Here is a 16,007-nt window from a genome sequence, read left to right as displayed (position 1 = left end):
TGTTGGGTTGGCGTATTTCGATATTAGGATTTGTCACTCTGATTGTCGGAGAGGTATCTCTGGGCCCTCTCGGTAATGCACATCACATAAGCCTTGCAAGCACTGCAACTAACATGTTAGTTGTGAGATGATGTATTACGGAACGAGTAAAGAGACTTGCCGGTAACGAGATTGAACTAGGTATTGGATACCGACGATCGAATCTCGGGCAAGTAACATACCGATGACAAAGGGAACAACGTATGTTGTTATGCGGTCTAACCAATAAAGATCTTCGTAGAATATGTAGGAGCCAATATGGGCATCCAGGTCCCGCTATTGGTTATTGACCGGAGACATGTCTCGGTCATGTCTACATTGTTCTCGAACCCGTAGGGTCCGCACGCTTAAGGTTACGATGACAGTTATATTATGAGTTTATGCATTTTGATGTACCGAAGGTTGTTCGGAGTCCCGGATGTGATCACGGACATGACGAGGAGTCCCGAAATGGTCGAGACGTAAAGATTGATATATTGGAAGCCTATGTTTGGACATCGGAAGTGTTCCGGGTGAAATCGGGATTTTACCGGAGTACCGGGAGGGTTACCGGAACCCCCCGGGAGCCATATGGGCCTTCATGGGCCTTAGTGGAAAGGAGAAAGGGGCAACCCAAGGTGGCTGCGCCACTTCCCCCTCCCCTAGTCCTATTAGGACTAGGAGAAGGTGGCCGGCCCCCCTCTCTCCCTTCCCCTCCGAGGAATCCTAGTTGGACTAGGATTGGGGGGAGGAATCCTACTCCCAGAGGGAGTAGGACTCTCCTGCGCCTCCCCTCCTTGGCCAGCCAGCCCTCCCCCTTGGCTCCTTTATATACGGAGGCAGGGGGCACCTCTAGACACACAAGTTGATCCACGTGACCTATTCCTTAGTCGTGTGCGGTGCCCTCTGCCACCATATTCCTCGATAATACTGTAGCGGAGTTTAGACGAAGCCCTGCTGCTGTAGTTCATCAAGATCGTCACCACGCCGTCGTGCTAACGGAACTCTTCCCCGACACTTTGCTGGATCGGAGTCCGGGGATCGTCATCGAGCTGAACGTGTGCTCGAACTCGGAGGTGCCGTAGTTTCGGTGCTTGATCGGTTGGATCGTGAAGACGTACGACTACTTCCTCTACGTTGTGTGATCGCTTCCGCAGTCGGTCTACGTTGGTACGTAGACAACACTCTCCCCTCCCGTTGCTATGCATCACATGATCTTGAGTGTGCGTAGGAAAATTTTTGAAATTACTACGTTCCCCAACATTAAGATCATATGTTTCTTCAACAGGTGGTAAATTAAGACCATGTATTTCTTCAATAGGAGGTAAATTCTTAACATCTTCAGCTTTAATACCTTTTTCTTTCATAGATTTCTTTGCCTCTTGCATATCTTCAGGACTGAGAAATAGAACACCTCTTTTCTTCAGAGTTGGTTTAGGAATAGGCTCAGGAGCTGGCTCAGGAAGTATCCAATTATTTTCATTTGTCAACATATTATTCAATAGAATTTCAGCTTCATCCGGTGTTCTTTCCCTGAAAACAGAACCAACACAACTATCCATGTAATATCTGGAAGCATCGGTTAGTCCATTATAAAAGATATCAAGTATTTCATTTTTCTTAAGAGGATGATCAGGCAAAGCATTAAGTAACTTGAGAGAAATATTTAGCAGAGAAGTAATAAATCATATCCCTCAAGCTTGTGGGAGACTCTCTTCTTCAATTTGCACAAAATTATATATATCCCTCAAAGCAGCTTGTTTCTTATGAGAAGGGAAATATTTAGCAGAGAAGTAATAAATCATATCCTGGGGACTACGCACACAACCAAGATCCAGAGAATTGAACCATATCTTAGCATCACCCTTTAATGAGAACGGAAATATTTTAAGGATATAAAGGTAGCGAGATTTCTCTTCATTAGTGAACAGGGTGGCTATATCATTTAATTTAGTAAGATGTGCCACAACAGTTTCAGATTCATAGCCATGAAAAGGATCAGATTCAACCAAAGTAATTATATCAGGATCAACAAAGAATTCATAATCCTTATCAGTAACACAGATAGGTGAAGTAGCAAAAGCAGGGTCAGGTTTCATTCTAGCATTAAGAGATTGCTTCTTCCATTTAGCTAATAACCTCTTGAGCTCATGTCTATCTTTGCAAGCTAAAATAGCTAGAGCAACTTCTTTTTCCAAAACATAACCCTTGGGAATAACAGGCGATTCATATTTATTAGGGGGAGAGTCTTCCTCATCACTTTCATCAATGTTATCAGTTTCAATAATTTAATTCTCTCTAACCCTAGCAAGTTGTTCATCAAGAAATTCACCAAGTGGCACAGTAGTATCAAGCATAGAAGTAGTTTCATCATAAGTATCATGCATAGCAGAAGTGGCATCATCAATAACATGCGACATATCAGAATGAATAGCAGATGCAGGTTTAGGTGTCGCAAGCTTACTCAAAATAGAAGGTGAATCAAGTGCAGAGCTAGATGGCAGTTCCTTACCTCCCCTCGTAGTTGAGGGATAAATTTTTGTTTTCTCGTCTTTCAAGTTCTTCATAGTGACCAGCAGATATAAATCCCAAGTGACTCAAAGAATAGAGCTATGCTCCCCGGCAATGGCACCAGAAAATAGTCTTGATAACCCACAAGTATAGGGGATCACAACAGTATTCGAGGGTAGAGTATTCAACCCAAATTTATTGATTCAACACAAGGGGAGCCAAAGAATATTCTCAAGTATTAGCAGTTGAGTTGTCAATTCAACCACACCTGGATAACTTAGTATCTGCAGCAAAGTATTTAGTAGCAAAGTAATATGGAAGTAACGGTAATGATAACAAAAGTAACGGTAGAAAAAGTAATACTTTTAGTGTTTTGTAGTGATTGTAACAGTAGCAACAGAAAAGTAAATAAACGGAGAACAATATGTGAAAAGCTCGTAGGCATTGGATCGGTGATGGAGAATTATGCCGGATGCAGTTCATCATGTAACAGTCATAACATAGGGTGACACAAAACTATCTCCAATTCATCAATGTAATGTAGGCATGTATTCCGAATATAGTCATACGTGCTTATGGAAAAGAACTTGCATGACATCTTTTGTTCTACCCTCCCATGGCAGCGGGGTCCTAGCGGAAACTAAGGGATATTAAGGCCTCCTTTTAATAGAGTACCGGACCAAAGCATTAACACATAGTGAATACATGAACTCCTCAAACTACGGTCATCACCGGGAGTGGTCCCGATTATTGTCACTTTGGGGTTGCCGGATCATAACACATAGTAGGTGACTATAGACTTGCAAGATAGGATCAATAACTCACATATATTCATGAAAACATAATAGGTTCAGATCTGAAATCATGGCACTCGGGCCCTAGTGACAAGCATTAAGCATAGCAAAGTCATAGCAACATCAATCTCAGAACATAGTGGATACTAGGGATCAAACCCTAACAAAACTAACTCGATTACATGATAGATCTTATCCAACCCATCACCGTCCAGCAAGCCTACGATGGAATTACTCACGCACGGCGGTGAGCATCATGAAATTGGTGATGGAGGATGGTTGATGATGACGATGGCGACGGATTCCCCTCTCCGGAGCCCCGAACAGACTCCAGATCAGCCCTCTTGAGAGGTTTTAGGGCTTGGTGGCGGCTCCGTATCGTAAAACGCGATGAATCCTTCTCTCTGATTTTTTTCTCCCCGAAAGTGAATATATGGAGTTGGGGTTGAGGTCGGTGGAGCGTTAGGGGGCCCACGAGGTAGGGGCTGTTGGGGAACATAGCAGAAATTCAAAATTTTCCTACGTGTCACCAAGATCTATCTATGGAGAAACTAGCAACGAGGGGAAGGAGAGTGCATCTACATACCCTTGTAGATCGCTAAGCGGAAGCGTTCAAGTGAACGGGGTTGATGGAGTCGTACTCGTCGTGATTCAAATCACCGATGATCCTAGTGCCGAACGGACAGCACCTCCGCGTTCAACACACGTACAGCCCGGTGACGTCTCCCATGCCTTGATCCAGCAAGGAGAGATGGAGAGGTTGAGGAAGACTCCATCCAGCAGCAACACAATGGCGTGGTGGTGGTGGAGGAGCGTGGCAATCCTGCAGGGCTTCGCCAAGCACCACGGGAGAGGAGAAGAACTTGGGAGAGAGGGAGGGGCTGCACCAAAGGAAAAAGGTGTGTTTGAGAGGCCCTCCTACCCCACTATATATAGGGATCCCAAGGGGGGGTGCGCCAGCCCCTAGGAGATCCAATCTCCAAGGGGGCGGCGGCCAGGGGAGGTTTCCCTCCCCCCCAAGGCACCTAGGAGGTGCCTTCCCTCCTTGGGACTCTTCCTTAGGGTTCCCCTTTCACCCTAGGCGCATGGGCCCTAGGGGAAGTGGCGCCCCAGCCCACTTTGGGCTGGATCCCTTCTCACTTCAGCCCATGGGACCCTCAGGGATAGGTGGCCCCACCCGGTGGGCCCCCGGGACCCTTCCGGTGGTCCCGGTACAATACCGATGACCCCGAAACTTGTCCCGATGGCCGAAACAGGACTTCCTATATATAAATCTTTACCTCCGGACCATTCCGGAACTCCTCGTGACGTCCGGGATCTCATCCGGGACTCCGAACAAGATTCGGTAACCACATACAAGCTTCCTTCATAACCCTAGCGTCATCGAACCTTAAGTGTGTAGACCCTACGGGTTCGGGAGACATGCAGACATGACCGAGACGTTCTCCGGTCAATAACCAACAGCGGGATCTGGATACCCATGATGGCTCCCACATGTTCCACGATGATCTCATCGGATGAACCACGATGTCAAGGACTTAATCAATCCCGTATACAATTCCCTTTGTCTGTCGGTATGTTACTTGCCCGAGATTCGATCGTCGGTATCCAATACCTAGTTCAATCTCGTTACCGGCAAGTCTCTTTACTCGTTCCGTAACACATCATCCCGTGATCAACTCCTTGGTCACATTGCGCATATGATGATGTCCTACCGAGTGGGCCCAGAGATACCTCTCTGCTTACACGGAGTGACAAATCCCAGTCTCGATTCGTGCCAACCCAACAGACACTTTCGGAGATACCTGTAATGCACCTTTATAGTCACCCAGTTACGTTGTGACGTTTGATACACCCAAAGCATTCCTATGGTATCTGGGAGTTGCACAATCTCATGGTCTAAGGAAATGATACTTGACATTAGAAAAGCTTTAGCATACGAACTACACGATCTTTGTGCCAGGCTTAGGATTGGGTCTTGTCCATCACATCATTCTCCTAATGATGTGATCCCGTTATCAACGACATCCAATGTCCATGGTTAGGAAACCGTAACCATCTATTGATCAACGAGCTAGTCAACTAGAGGCTTACTAGGGACATGGTGTTGTCTATGTATCCACACATGTATCTGAGTTTCCTATCAATACAATTATAGCATGGATAATAAACGATTATCATGAACAAGGAAATATAATAATAACCAATTTATTATTGCCTCTAGGGCATATTTCCAACAGTCTCCCACTTGCACTAGAGTCAATAATCTAGTTCACATCGCCATGTGATTAACACTCACAGTTCACATCGCCATGTAACCAACATCCAAAGAGTTTACTAGAGTCAGTAGTCTAGTTCACATCACTATGTGATTAACACTCAATGAGTTTTAGGTTTGATCATGTTGCTTGTGAGAGAGGTTTTAGTCAACGGGTCCGAACCTTTCAGATCCGTGTGTGCTTTACAAATCTCTATGTCATCTCCTAGATGTAGCTACCACGTTCTTTTTGGAGCTATTCCAAATAACTGTTCTACTTGGAGTTATTCTAAATTGTTGCTCCATTATACGTATCCGGTATCTCTACTCAGAGCTATCCGGATAGGTGTTAAGCTTGCATCGACGTAACCCTTTACGACGAACTCTTTTACCACCTCCATAATCGAGAAAATTCCTTAGTCCACTAGTTACTAAGGATAACTTTGACCGTTGTCCTGTGATCCATTCTTGGATTACTCTTGTACCCCTTGACTGACTCATGGCAAGGCACACTTCAGGTGCGGTACACAGCATAGCATACTATAGAGCCTACGTCTTAAGCATAGGGGACGACCTTCGTCCTTTCTCTCTATTCTGCCGTGGTCGAGCTTTAAGTCTTAACTTCATACCTTAAAACTCAGGCAAGAACTCCTTCTTTGACTGATCCATCTTGAACACCTTCAAGATCATGTCAAGGTATGTGCTCATTTGAAAGTGCCATTAAGCGTTTTGATCTATCCTTATAGATCTTGATGCTCAATGTTCAAGTAGCTTAATCCAGGCTTTCCATTGAAAAACACCTTTCAAATAACCCTATATGCTTTCCAGAAATTCTACATCATTTCCGATCAACAACATATATTCATCAAAAATTCTATAGTGCTCCCACTCACTTCTTTGGAAATACAAGTTTCTCATAAACTTTTTATACACCCAAAATCTTTGATCATCATCAAAGCATACATTCCAACTCCGAGATGCTCACTCCAGTCCTCAGAAGGATTGCTGGAGCTTTGCATCCTTATTAGCATCTTTTCAGGATTGACAAAACCTTTCGGTTGTATCACATACAACCTTTCCTCAAGAAAATCGTCGAGGAAACAATGTTTTGACATCCTATCTACAAGATTTCATAAATAATGCAGTGACTGCTAATATAATTCCAACAGACTCTTAGCATCGCTACGAGTGAGAAAGTCTCATCGTAGTCAACTCCTTGAACTTGTCGGAAAACATCTTAACGACAAGTCGAGCTTTCTTAATGGTGACATTTACCATCATTGTCCGTCTTCCTTTTAAAATCCATCTGTACTCAACAGCCTTACGACCATCAAGTAGTTCTTCCAAAGTCTACACTTTGTTTTCATATATGGATCCTCTCTCGGATTATATGGCCTCGAGCCATTTATCGGAATCCGGGCCCACCATCGCTTCTTCATAGCTCGTAGGTTCATTGTTGTCTAGCAACATGACTTCCAAGACAGGATTACGTACCACTCTGAAGTAGTACGCATCCTTGTCATCCCACGAGGTTTGGGAGTGACTTGATCTGAAGTTTCATGATCACTATCATAAGCTTCCACTTCAATTGGTGTAGGTGCCACAGGAACAACTTCTTGTGCCCTGGCACACACTAGTTGAAGAGACGGTTCAATAACCTAATCAAGTCTCCACCATCCTCCCACTCAATTCTTTTGAGAGAAACTTTTCCTCGAGAAAGGACCCGATTCTAGAAACAATCCTTTATTGCTTTCGGATCTAAGACAGGAGGTATACCCAACTATTTTGGGTGTCCTATGAAGATGCATTTATCCGCTTTGGGTTCGAGCTTATCAGCCTGAAACTTTTTCACATAAGCGTCGCAGCCCCAAACTTTCAAGAAATGAAAGCTTAGGTTTCTCTAAACCATAGTTCATACGGTGTCATATCATCGGAATTACGTGGTGCCCTATTTAAAGTGAATGTGGTTGTCTCTAATGCCTAACCCATAAACTATTGTGGTAATATGATAAGAGACATCATGGTATGCATCATATCCAATAGGGTGCAGTTATGATGTTCGGACACACCATCACACTATGGTGTTCCAGGCTGTATTAGTTGTGAAACAATTTCCACAATGTCTTAATTCTGTGCCAAACTCGTAATTCAGATATTCATATCTATGATCATATCATAGATCTTTTATCCTCTTGTCACGACGATCTTTCAACTTCACCCTGAAATTACTTGAACCTTTCAATAATTCAGACTCGTGATTCATCAAGTAAATATACTCAACATCTACTCAAATCATCTGTGAAGTAAGAATATAACGATATCCACTACATGCCTCAGCACTCATTGGACTGCACACATCAAAAATGTATTACTTCCAACAAGTTGCTTTCTTGTTCCATTTTACTGAAACCGAGGCTTTCAGTCATCTTGCCCATATGGTATGATTTGCATGTCTCAAGTGATTCAAAATCAAGTAAGTTCAAACGGTCCATTTGCATGGAGTTTCTTCATGCATATACACCAATAGACATGGTTTGCATGTCTCAAACTTTTCAAAAACGAGCGAGCCCAAAGATCCATCAACATGGAGCTTCTTCATGCGTTTTATACTGATATGACTTAAGTAGCAGTGCCACAAGTAGGTGGTACTATCATTACTATCTTTTGGCATGAACATGTGTATCACTACGATCGAGATTCAATAAACCATTCATTTCAGGTGCAAGACCATTTGAAGGTATTATTCAAATAAACAGAGTAACCATTATTCTCCTTAAATGAATAACCGTATTGCGATAGACATAATCCAATCATGTCTATGCTCAACGCAAACACCAATCTCGATGGTAGAGGGAGCGTGCGATGCATGATCATATCAACATTGGAAACACTTCCAACACATATCGTCAGCTCACCTTTAGCTAGTCTCCGTTTATTTCGTAGCTTTTATTTCGAGTTACTAACACTTAGCAACCGAACCGGTATCTAATACCCTGGTGCTACTAGGAGTACTAGTAAAGTACACATCAACACAATGTATATCCAATATACTTCTATCGACCTTGCCAGCCTTCTTATCTACCAAGTATCTAGGGTAATTCTGCTCCAGTGGCTATTCCCCTTATTACAGAAGCACTTAGTCTCGGGTTTGGGTTCAACCTTGGGTTTCTTCACTAGAGCAGCAGCTGAATTGCCGTGTCATGAAGTATCCCTTCTTGCCCTTGCCCTTCTTGAAACTAGTGGTTTCATTAACCATCAACAATTGATGCTCCTTCTTGATTTCTACTTTTGCGGTGTCAAACATCGCGAATATCTCAAGGATCATCATATATGTCCCTGATATATTATAGTTCATCACAAAGCTCTAGTAGCTTGGTGGTAATGAATTTGGAGAAACATCACTATCTCATCTGGAAGATTAACTCCCACTTGATTCAAGTGATCGTTGTACTCAGACAATCTGAGCACAAGCTCAACAATTGAGCTTTTCTCCCTTAGTTTGCGGGCTAAGAAAATCGTCGGAGGTCTTATACCTCTTGACGTGGGCACGAGCTTGAAATCCCAATTTCCGCCCTCAAAACATCTCATATGTTTTGCGACGTTTCAAAAAGTCTTAGGTGCCCCAACTCTAAACCGTTTAACTGAACTATCACGTAGTTATCAAGACGTGTATGTCAGATGTTCGCAACATCCACAGACGACGTTCGAGGTTCAGCACACTGAGCGGTGCATTAAGGACATAAGCCTTCTAAGAAGCAATGAGGACAATCCTCAGTTTACGGACCTAGTCCGCATAATTGCTACTATCAACTTTCAACTAATTTTTCTCTAGGACTATATCTAAACAGTAGAACTGAAGCGCGAGCTACGACATAATTTGCAAAATCCTTTTGACTATGTTCAGGATAATTAAGTTCATCTTATGAACTCCCACTCAGATAGACATCCCTCTAGTCATCTAAGTGATTACATGATCCGAGTGAACTAGGCCGTGTCCGATCATCACGTGAGACGGACTAGTCAACGTCGGTGAACATCTTTATGTTGATCGTATCTTCTATACGACTCATGCTCGACCTTTCGGTCTTCTGTGTTCCGAGGCCATGTCTGTACATGCTAGGCTCGTCAAGTTAACCCTAAGTGTTTTTGCTGTGTTCCGAGGCCATGTCTGTACATGCTAGGCTCGTCAACACCCGTTGTATGTGAACGTAAGGATCTATCACACCCGATCATCACGGCGTGCTTCGAAACGACGAACTGTAGCAACGGTGCACAGTTAGGGGAGAACAATTCTTGAAATTTTAATGAGGGATCATCTTATTTACTACCGTCGTTCTAAGCAAATAAGATGTATAAACATGATAAACATCACATGTAATCAAATAATAGTGACATGATATGGCCAATATCATATAGCTCCTTTGATCTCCATCTTGGGGCTCCATGATCATCTATTACAAGAGCATGATCAATCTTATACATCACATATATTATTCATCACATCCTTTGGGCCATATCACATCACACAGCATACCCTGCAAAAACAAGTTAGACGTCCTCTAATTGTTGTTTCCATGTTTTACGTGGCTGCTATGGGTTTCTAGCAAGAACGTTTCTTACCTACGCAAAGACCACAACGTGATATGCCAATTGCTATTTACCCTTCATAAGGACCCTATTCATCGAATCCGATCCGACTAAAGTGGGAGAGACAGACACCCGGCAGCCACCTTATGCAACTAGTGCATGTTTGTCGGTGGAACCGGTCTCACGTAAGAGTACGTGTAAGGTTGGTCCGGGCCGCTTCATCCCACGATGCCGCCGAATCAAGATAAGACTAGTAACGGCAAGCATATTGAACAAAATCAACGCCCACAACTACTTTGTGTTCTACTCATGCATAGAATCTACGCAATAGACCTAGCTCATGATGCCACTGTTGGGGAACATAGCAGAAATTCAAAATTTTCCTACGTGTCACCAAGATCTATCTATGGAGAAACTAGCAACGAGGGGAAGGAGAGTGCATCTACATACCCTTGTAGATCGCTAAGCGGAAGCGTTCAAGTGAACGGGTTGATGGAGTCGTACTCGTCGTGATTCAAATCACCGATGATCCTAGTGCCGAACGGACAGCACCTCCGCGTTCAACACACGTACAACCCGGTGACGTCTCCCATGCCTTGATCCAGCAAGGAGAGATGGAGAGGTTAAGGAAGACTCCATCCAGCAGCAGCACAATGGCGTGGTGGTGGTGGAGGAGCATGGCAATCCTGCAGGGCTTCGCCAAGCACCACGGGAGAGGAGAAGAACTTGGGAGAGAGGGAGGGGCTGCACCAAAGGCAAAAGGTGTGTTTGAGAGGCCCTCCTACCCCACTATATATAGGGATCCCAAGGGGGGGTGCACCAGCCCCTAGGAGATCCAATCTCCAAGGGGGCGGCGGCCAGGGGAGGTTTCCCTCCCCCCCAAGGCACCTAGGAGGTGCCTTCCCTCCTTGGGACTCTTCCTTAGGGTTCCCCTTTCACCCTAGGCGCATGGGCCCTAGGGGAAGTGGCGCCCCAGCCCACTTTGGGCTGGATCCCTTCTCACTTCAGCCCATGGGACCCTCCGGGATAGGTGGCCCCACCCGGTGGGCCCCCGGGACCCTTCCGGTGGTCCCGGTACAATACCGATGACCCCGAAACTTGTCCCGATGGCCGAAACAGGACTTCCTATATATAAATCTTTACCTCCGGACCATTCCGGAACTCCTCGTGACGTCCGGGATCTCATCCGGGACTCCGAACAAGATTCGGTAACCACATACAAGCTTCCTTCATAACCCTAGCGTCATCGAACCTTAAGTGTGTAGACCCTACGGGTTCGGGAGACATGCAGACATGACCGAGACGTTCTCCGGTCAATAACCAACAGCAGGATCTGGATACCAATGATGGTTCCCACATGTTCCACGATGATCTCATCGGATGAACCACGATGTCAAGGACTTAATCAATCCCGTATACAATTCCCTTTGTCTATCGGTATGTTACTTGCCCGAGATTCGATCGTCGGTATCCAATACCTAGTTCAATCTCGTTACCGGCAAGTCTCTTTACTCGTTCCGTAACACATCATCCCGCGATCAAATCCTTGGTCACATTGCGCATATGATGATGTCCTACCGAGTGGGCCCAGAGATACCTCTCCGCTTACACGGAGTGACAAATCCCAGTCTCGATTCGTGCCAACCCAACAGACACTTTCGGAGATACCTGTAATGCACCTTTATAGTCACCCAGTTACGTTGTGACGTTTGATACACCCAAAGCATTCCTACGGTATCCGGGAGTTGCACAATCTCATGGTCTAAGGAAATGATACTTGACATTAGAAAAGCTTTAGCATACGAACTACACGATCTTTGTGCTAGGCTTAGGATTGGGTCTTGTCCATCACATCATTCTCCTAATGATGTGGTCCCGTTATCAACGACATCCAATGTCCATGGTTAGGAAACCGTAACCATCTATTGATCAACAAGCTAGTCAACTAGAGGCTTACTAGGGACATGGTGTTGTCTATGTATCCACACATGTATGTGAGTTTCCTATCAATACAATTATAGCATGGATAATAAACGATTATCATGAACAAGGAAATATAATAATAACCAATTTATTATTGCCTCTAGGGCATATTTCCAACAGGGGCGCCCCCCACCCTCGAGGCTAGGGTGTGGGCCCCTGGTCTTGATCTTTTGCCAGTATTTTTTATTATTTCCAAAAAGACGCTCCGTGAAGTTTCAGGTCATTCCGAGAACTTTTGTTTCTGCACATAAATAACACCATGGCAATTCTGCTGAAAACAGCGTCGGTCCGGGTTAGTTCCATTCAAATCATGCAAGTTAGAGTCCAAAACAAGGGCAAAAGTGTTTGGAAAAGTAGATACGACAGAGACGTATCAACTCCCCCAAGGTTAAAACTTTGCTTGTCCTCAAGCAATTCAGTTGATAAACTAAAAGTGATAAAGAAAAACTTTTACAAACTCTGTTTGCTCTTGTTTTTGTAAATATGTAAAGCCAGCATTCAAGTTTTCAGCAAAGATTATGAACTAACCATATTCACAATAGCTCTCAGGTCTCATGTTTACTCATATCAATGGCATAATCAACTAGCGAGCAATAATAATAAATCTCGGATGACAACACTTTCTCAAAACAATCATAATATGATATAACAAGATGGTATCCCGCTAGCCCTTTATGAGACCGCAAAACATAAATGCAAAGCACCTTTAAAGATCAAGGACTGACTAGATGATGTCTACTACACAACCTTCTTCTTGTAGACGTTGTTGGGCCTCCAAGTGCAGAGGTTTGTAGGACAGTAGCAAATTTCCCTCAAGTGGATGACCTAAGGTTTATCAATCCGTAGGAGGCGTAGGATGAAGATGGTCTTTCTCAAGCAACCCTGCAACCAAATAACAAAGAGTCTCTTGTGTCCCCAACACACCCAATACAATGGTAAATTGTATAGGTGCACTAGTTCGGCGAAGAGATGGTGAAACAAGTGGTATATGGATAGTAGATAAAGGTATTTGTAATATGAAATAATAAAAACAGCAAGGTAACGAATGATAAAAGTGAGCGTAAACGGTATTGCAATGCTAGGAAACAAGGCCTAGGGTTCATACTTTCACTAGTGTAAGTCCTCTCAACAATACTAACATAATTGGATCATAAAACTATCCCTCAACATGCAACAAAGAGTCACTCCAAAGTCACTAATAGCGGAGAACGAACGAAGAGATTATGGTAGGGTACGAAACCACCTCAAAGTTATTCTTTCCAATCAATCCGTTGGGCTATTCCTATAAGTGTCACAAACAGCCCTAGAGTTCATACTAGAATAACACCTTAAGACACAAATCAACCAAAACCCTAATGTCACCTAGATACTCTAATGCCACCTCAAGTATCCGTGGGTATGATTATACGATATGCATCACACAATCTCAGATTCATCTATTCAACCAACACAAAGGACCTCAAAGCGTGCCCCAAAGTTCTACCGGAGAATCACGACGAAAACATGTGCCAACCCCTATGCATAGGTTCATGGGCGGAACCCGCAAGTTGGTCACCAAAACATACATCAAGTGAATCACGTGATATCCCATTGTCACCACAGATATCCATGGCAAGACATACATCAAGTGTTCTCAAATCTTTAAAGACTCAATCCGATAAGATAACTTCAAAGGGGAAACTCAATTCATTACAAGAGAGTAGAGGGGGAGGAGAAACATAAGATCCAACTATAATAGAAAAGCTCGCGATACATCAAGATCGTGCCAAATCAAGAACACGAGAGAGAGAGAGAGAGAGAGAGAGATCAAACACATAGCTACTGGTACATACCCTCAGCCCCGAGGGAGAACTACTCCCTCCTCATCATGGAGAGCACCGGGATGATGAAGATGGCCACCGGAGAAGGATTGCCCCCTCTGGCAGGGTGCCGGAACGGGTCTAGATTGGCTTTCGGTGGCTACGGAGGCTTCTGGCGGCGGAACTCCCGATCTATTCTCCGTTTTGGAAGTTTTACGATACGTAGGTATATATGGGTGCAGGGGGTACGTCGGAGGAGCTACGGGGGACCCTCGTGAGCACCTCCCGTATCTCCTGACGTGGAGTCCAAGTCTATCCGGTGGCTTTCGTTCCAAAAATAACTTCTCCAGTTGATTTCATTCCATTTCGACTCCATTTGATATTCCTTTTCTTCGAAACACTGAAATAGGCATAAAACAGCAAATCTGGGCTGGGCCTCCAGTTAATAGGTTAGTCCCAAAAATAATATAAAAGTGGATAATAAAGCCCAACATTGCCCAAAACAGTAGATAATATAGCATGGAGCAATCAAAAATTATAGATACGTTGGAGACGTATCACTAGACATTGTGATTCATGGTAAAAGAGATCCAGTCATAGTCATACTCAATATAAATTAATAGTAATGGATGCAAATGACAGATGCGCTCTCCAGCTAGTGCTCTTTAATAAGAGGGTGATGACTCAACATAAAAGTAAATAGATAGGCCCTTCGTAGAGGGAATCAGGGATTTGTAGAGGTGCCAGAGCTTGGTTTTAAAATAGAGGTGAATAATATTTTGAGCAGTATACTTTCATTGTCAACATAACAACCAAGAGATGGTGATATCTTCCATGCTACACACATTATAGGCGGTTCCCAAACAGAATGGTAAAGTTTATACTCCCCCTCCACCAACAAGCATCAATCCATGGCTTACTCGAAACAACGAGTGCCTCCAACTAACAAGAGTCCCAGGGGGAGTTTTTGTTCGCAATTATTTTGATTTGATTTGCATAAAGCATGGGACTGGGCATCCCGGTGACCAGCCATTTTCTCATGAGTGAGGAGTGGAGTTCACTCCTCTTGAGAATAACCCGCCTAACATGAAGATATGGACAGCCCTAGTTGACACATGAGCTATTCGAGCATACAAAACAGGATATTTATTTGAAGGTTTAGAGTTTGGCACATACAAATTTACTTGGAACGACAGGTAGATACCGTATATAGGTAGGTATAGTGGACTCATATGGAATAACTTTGGGGTTTAAGGGATTGGGTGCACAAGCAGTATTCCCTCTTAGTACAAGTGAAGGCTAGCAAAAGACTGGAAAGCGACCAAATAGAGAGCGACAACAGTCATGAACATGCATTAAAATTAATCAATACCGTATGCAAGCATGAGTAGGATATAATCCACCATGAACATAAATATCATGAAGGCTATGTTGATTTTGTTTCAACTACATGCGTGAACATGCGCCAAGTCAAGTCACTTAAATCATTCAGAGGAGGATACCACCCTATCATACCACATCACAACCATTTTAATAGCATGTTGGCACGCAAGTTAAACCATTATAACTCATAGCTAATCAAGCATGGCATAAGCACTATGATCTCTAATTGTCATTGCAAACATGTTCATTCATAATAGGCTGAATCCGGAACGATGAACTAATCATATTTACCAAAACAAGAGAGGTCGAGTTCATACCAGCTTTTCTCATCTCAGTCAGTCCATCATATATCGTCATAATTGCCTTTCACTTGCACGACTGAACGATGTGAATAATATTAAGAGTGCACGTGCATTGAACTAAGCTGGAATCTGCGAGCATTCAATAAACAGGAGAAGACAAGGCAATATGGGCTCTTGGTTAAATCAACAATAATGCATATAAGTGCCACTTCAACAATTTAATCATGGTCTTCTACTATCGACCCCCAAAGAAAAGAAAAGAAATAAAACTATTTACACGGGAAAGCTCCCAACAAGCAAAAGAAGAATAGGAAATCTTTTTGGGTTTTCTTTTTTTTAATTACTACTATAAGCATGGAAATTAAAACTAGCT

Source organism: Triticum urartu, chromosome 2A, assembly GCF_056163025.1.
Source record: "Triticum urartu cultivar PI428250 chromosome 2A, HENAU_Tu73, whole genome shotgun sequence".
In the NCBI taxonomy this organism is placed as follows: Eukaryota; Viridiplantae; Streptophyta; class Magnoliopsida; order Poales; family Poaceae; genus Triticum; species Triticum urartu.
The sequence above is the reverse complement of the archived record's forward strand: the minus strand, read 5'-3'. Positions refer to the sequence as shown.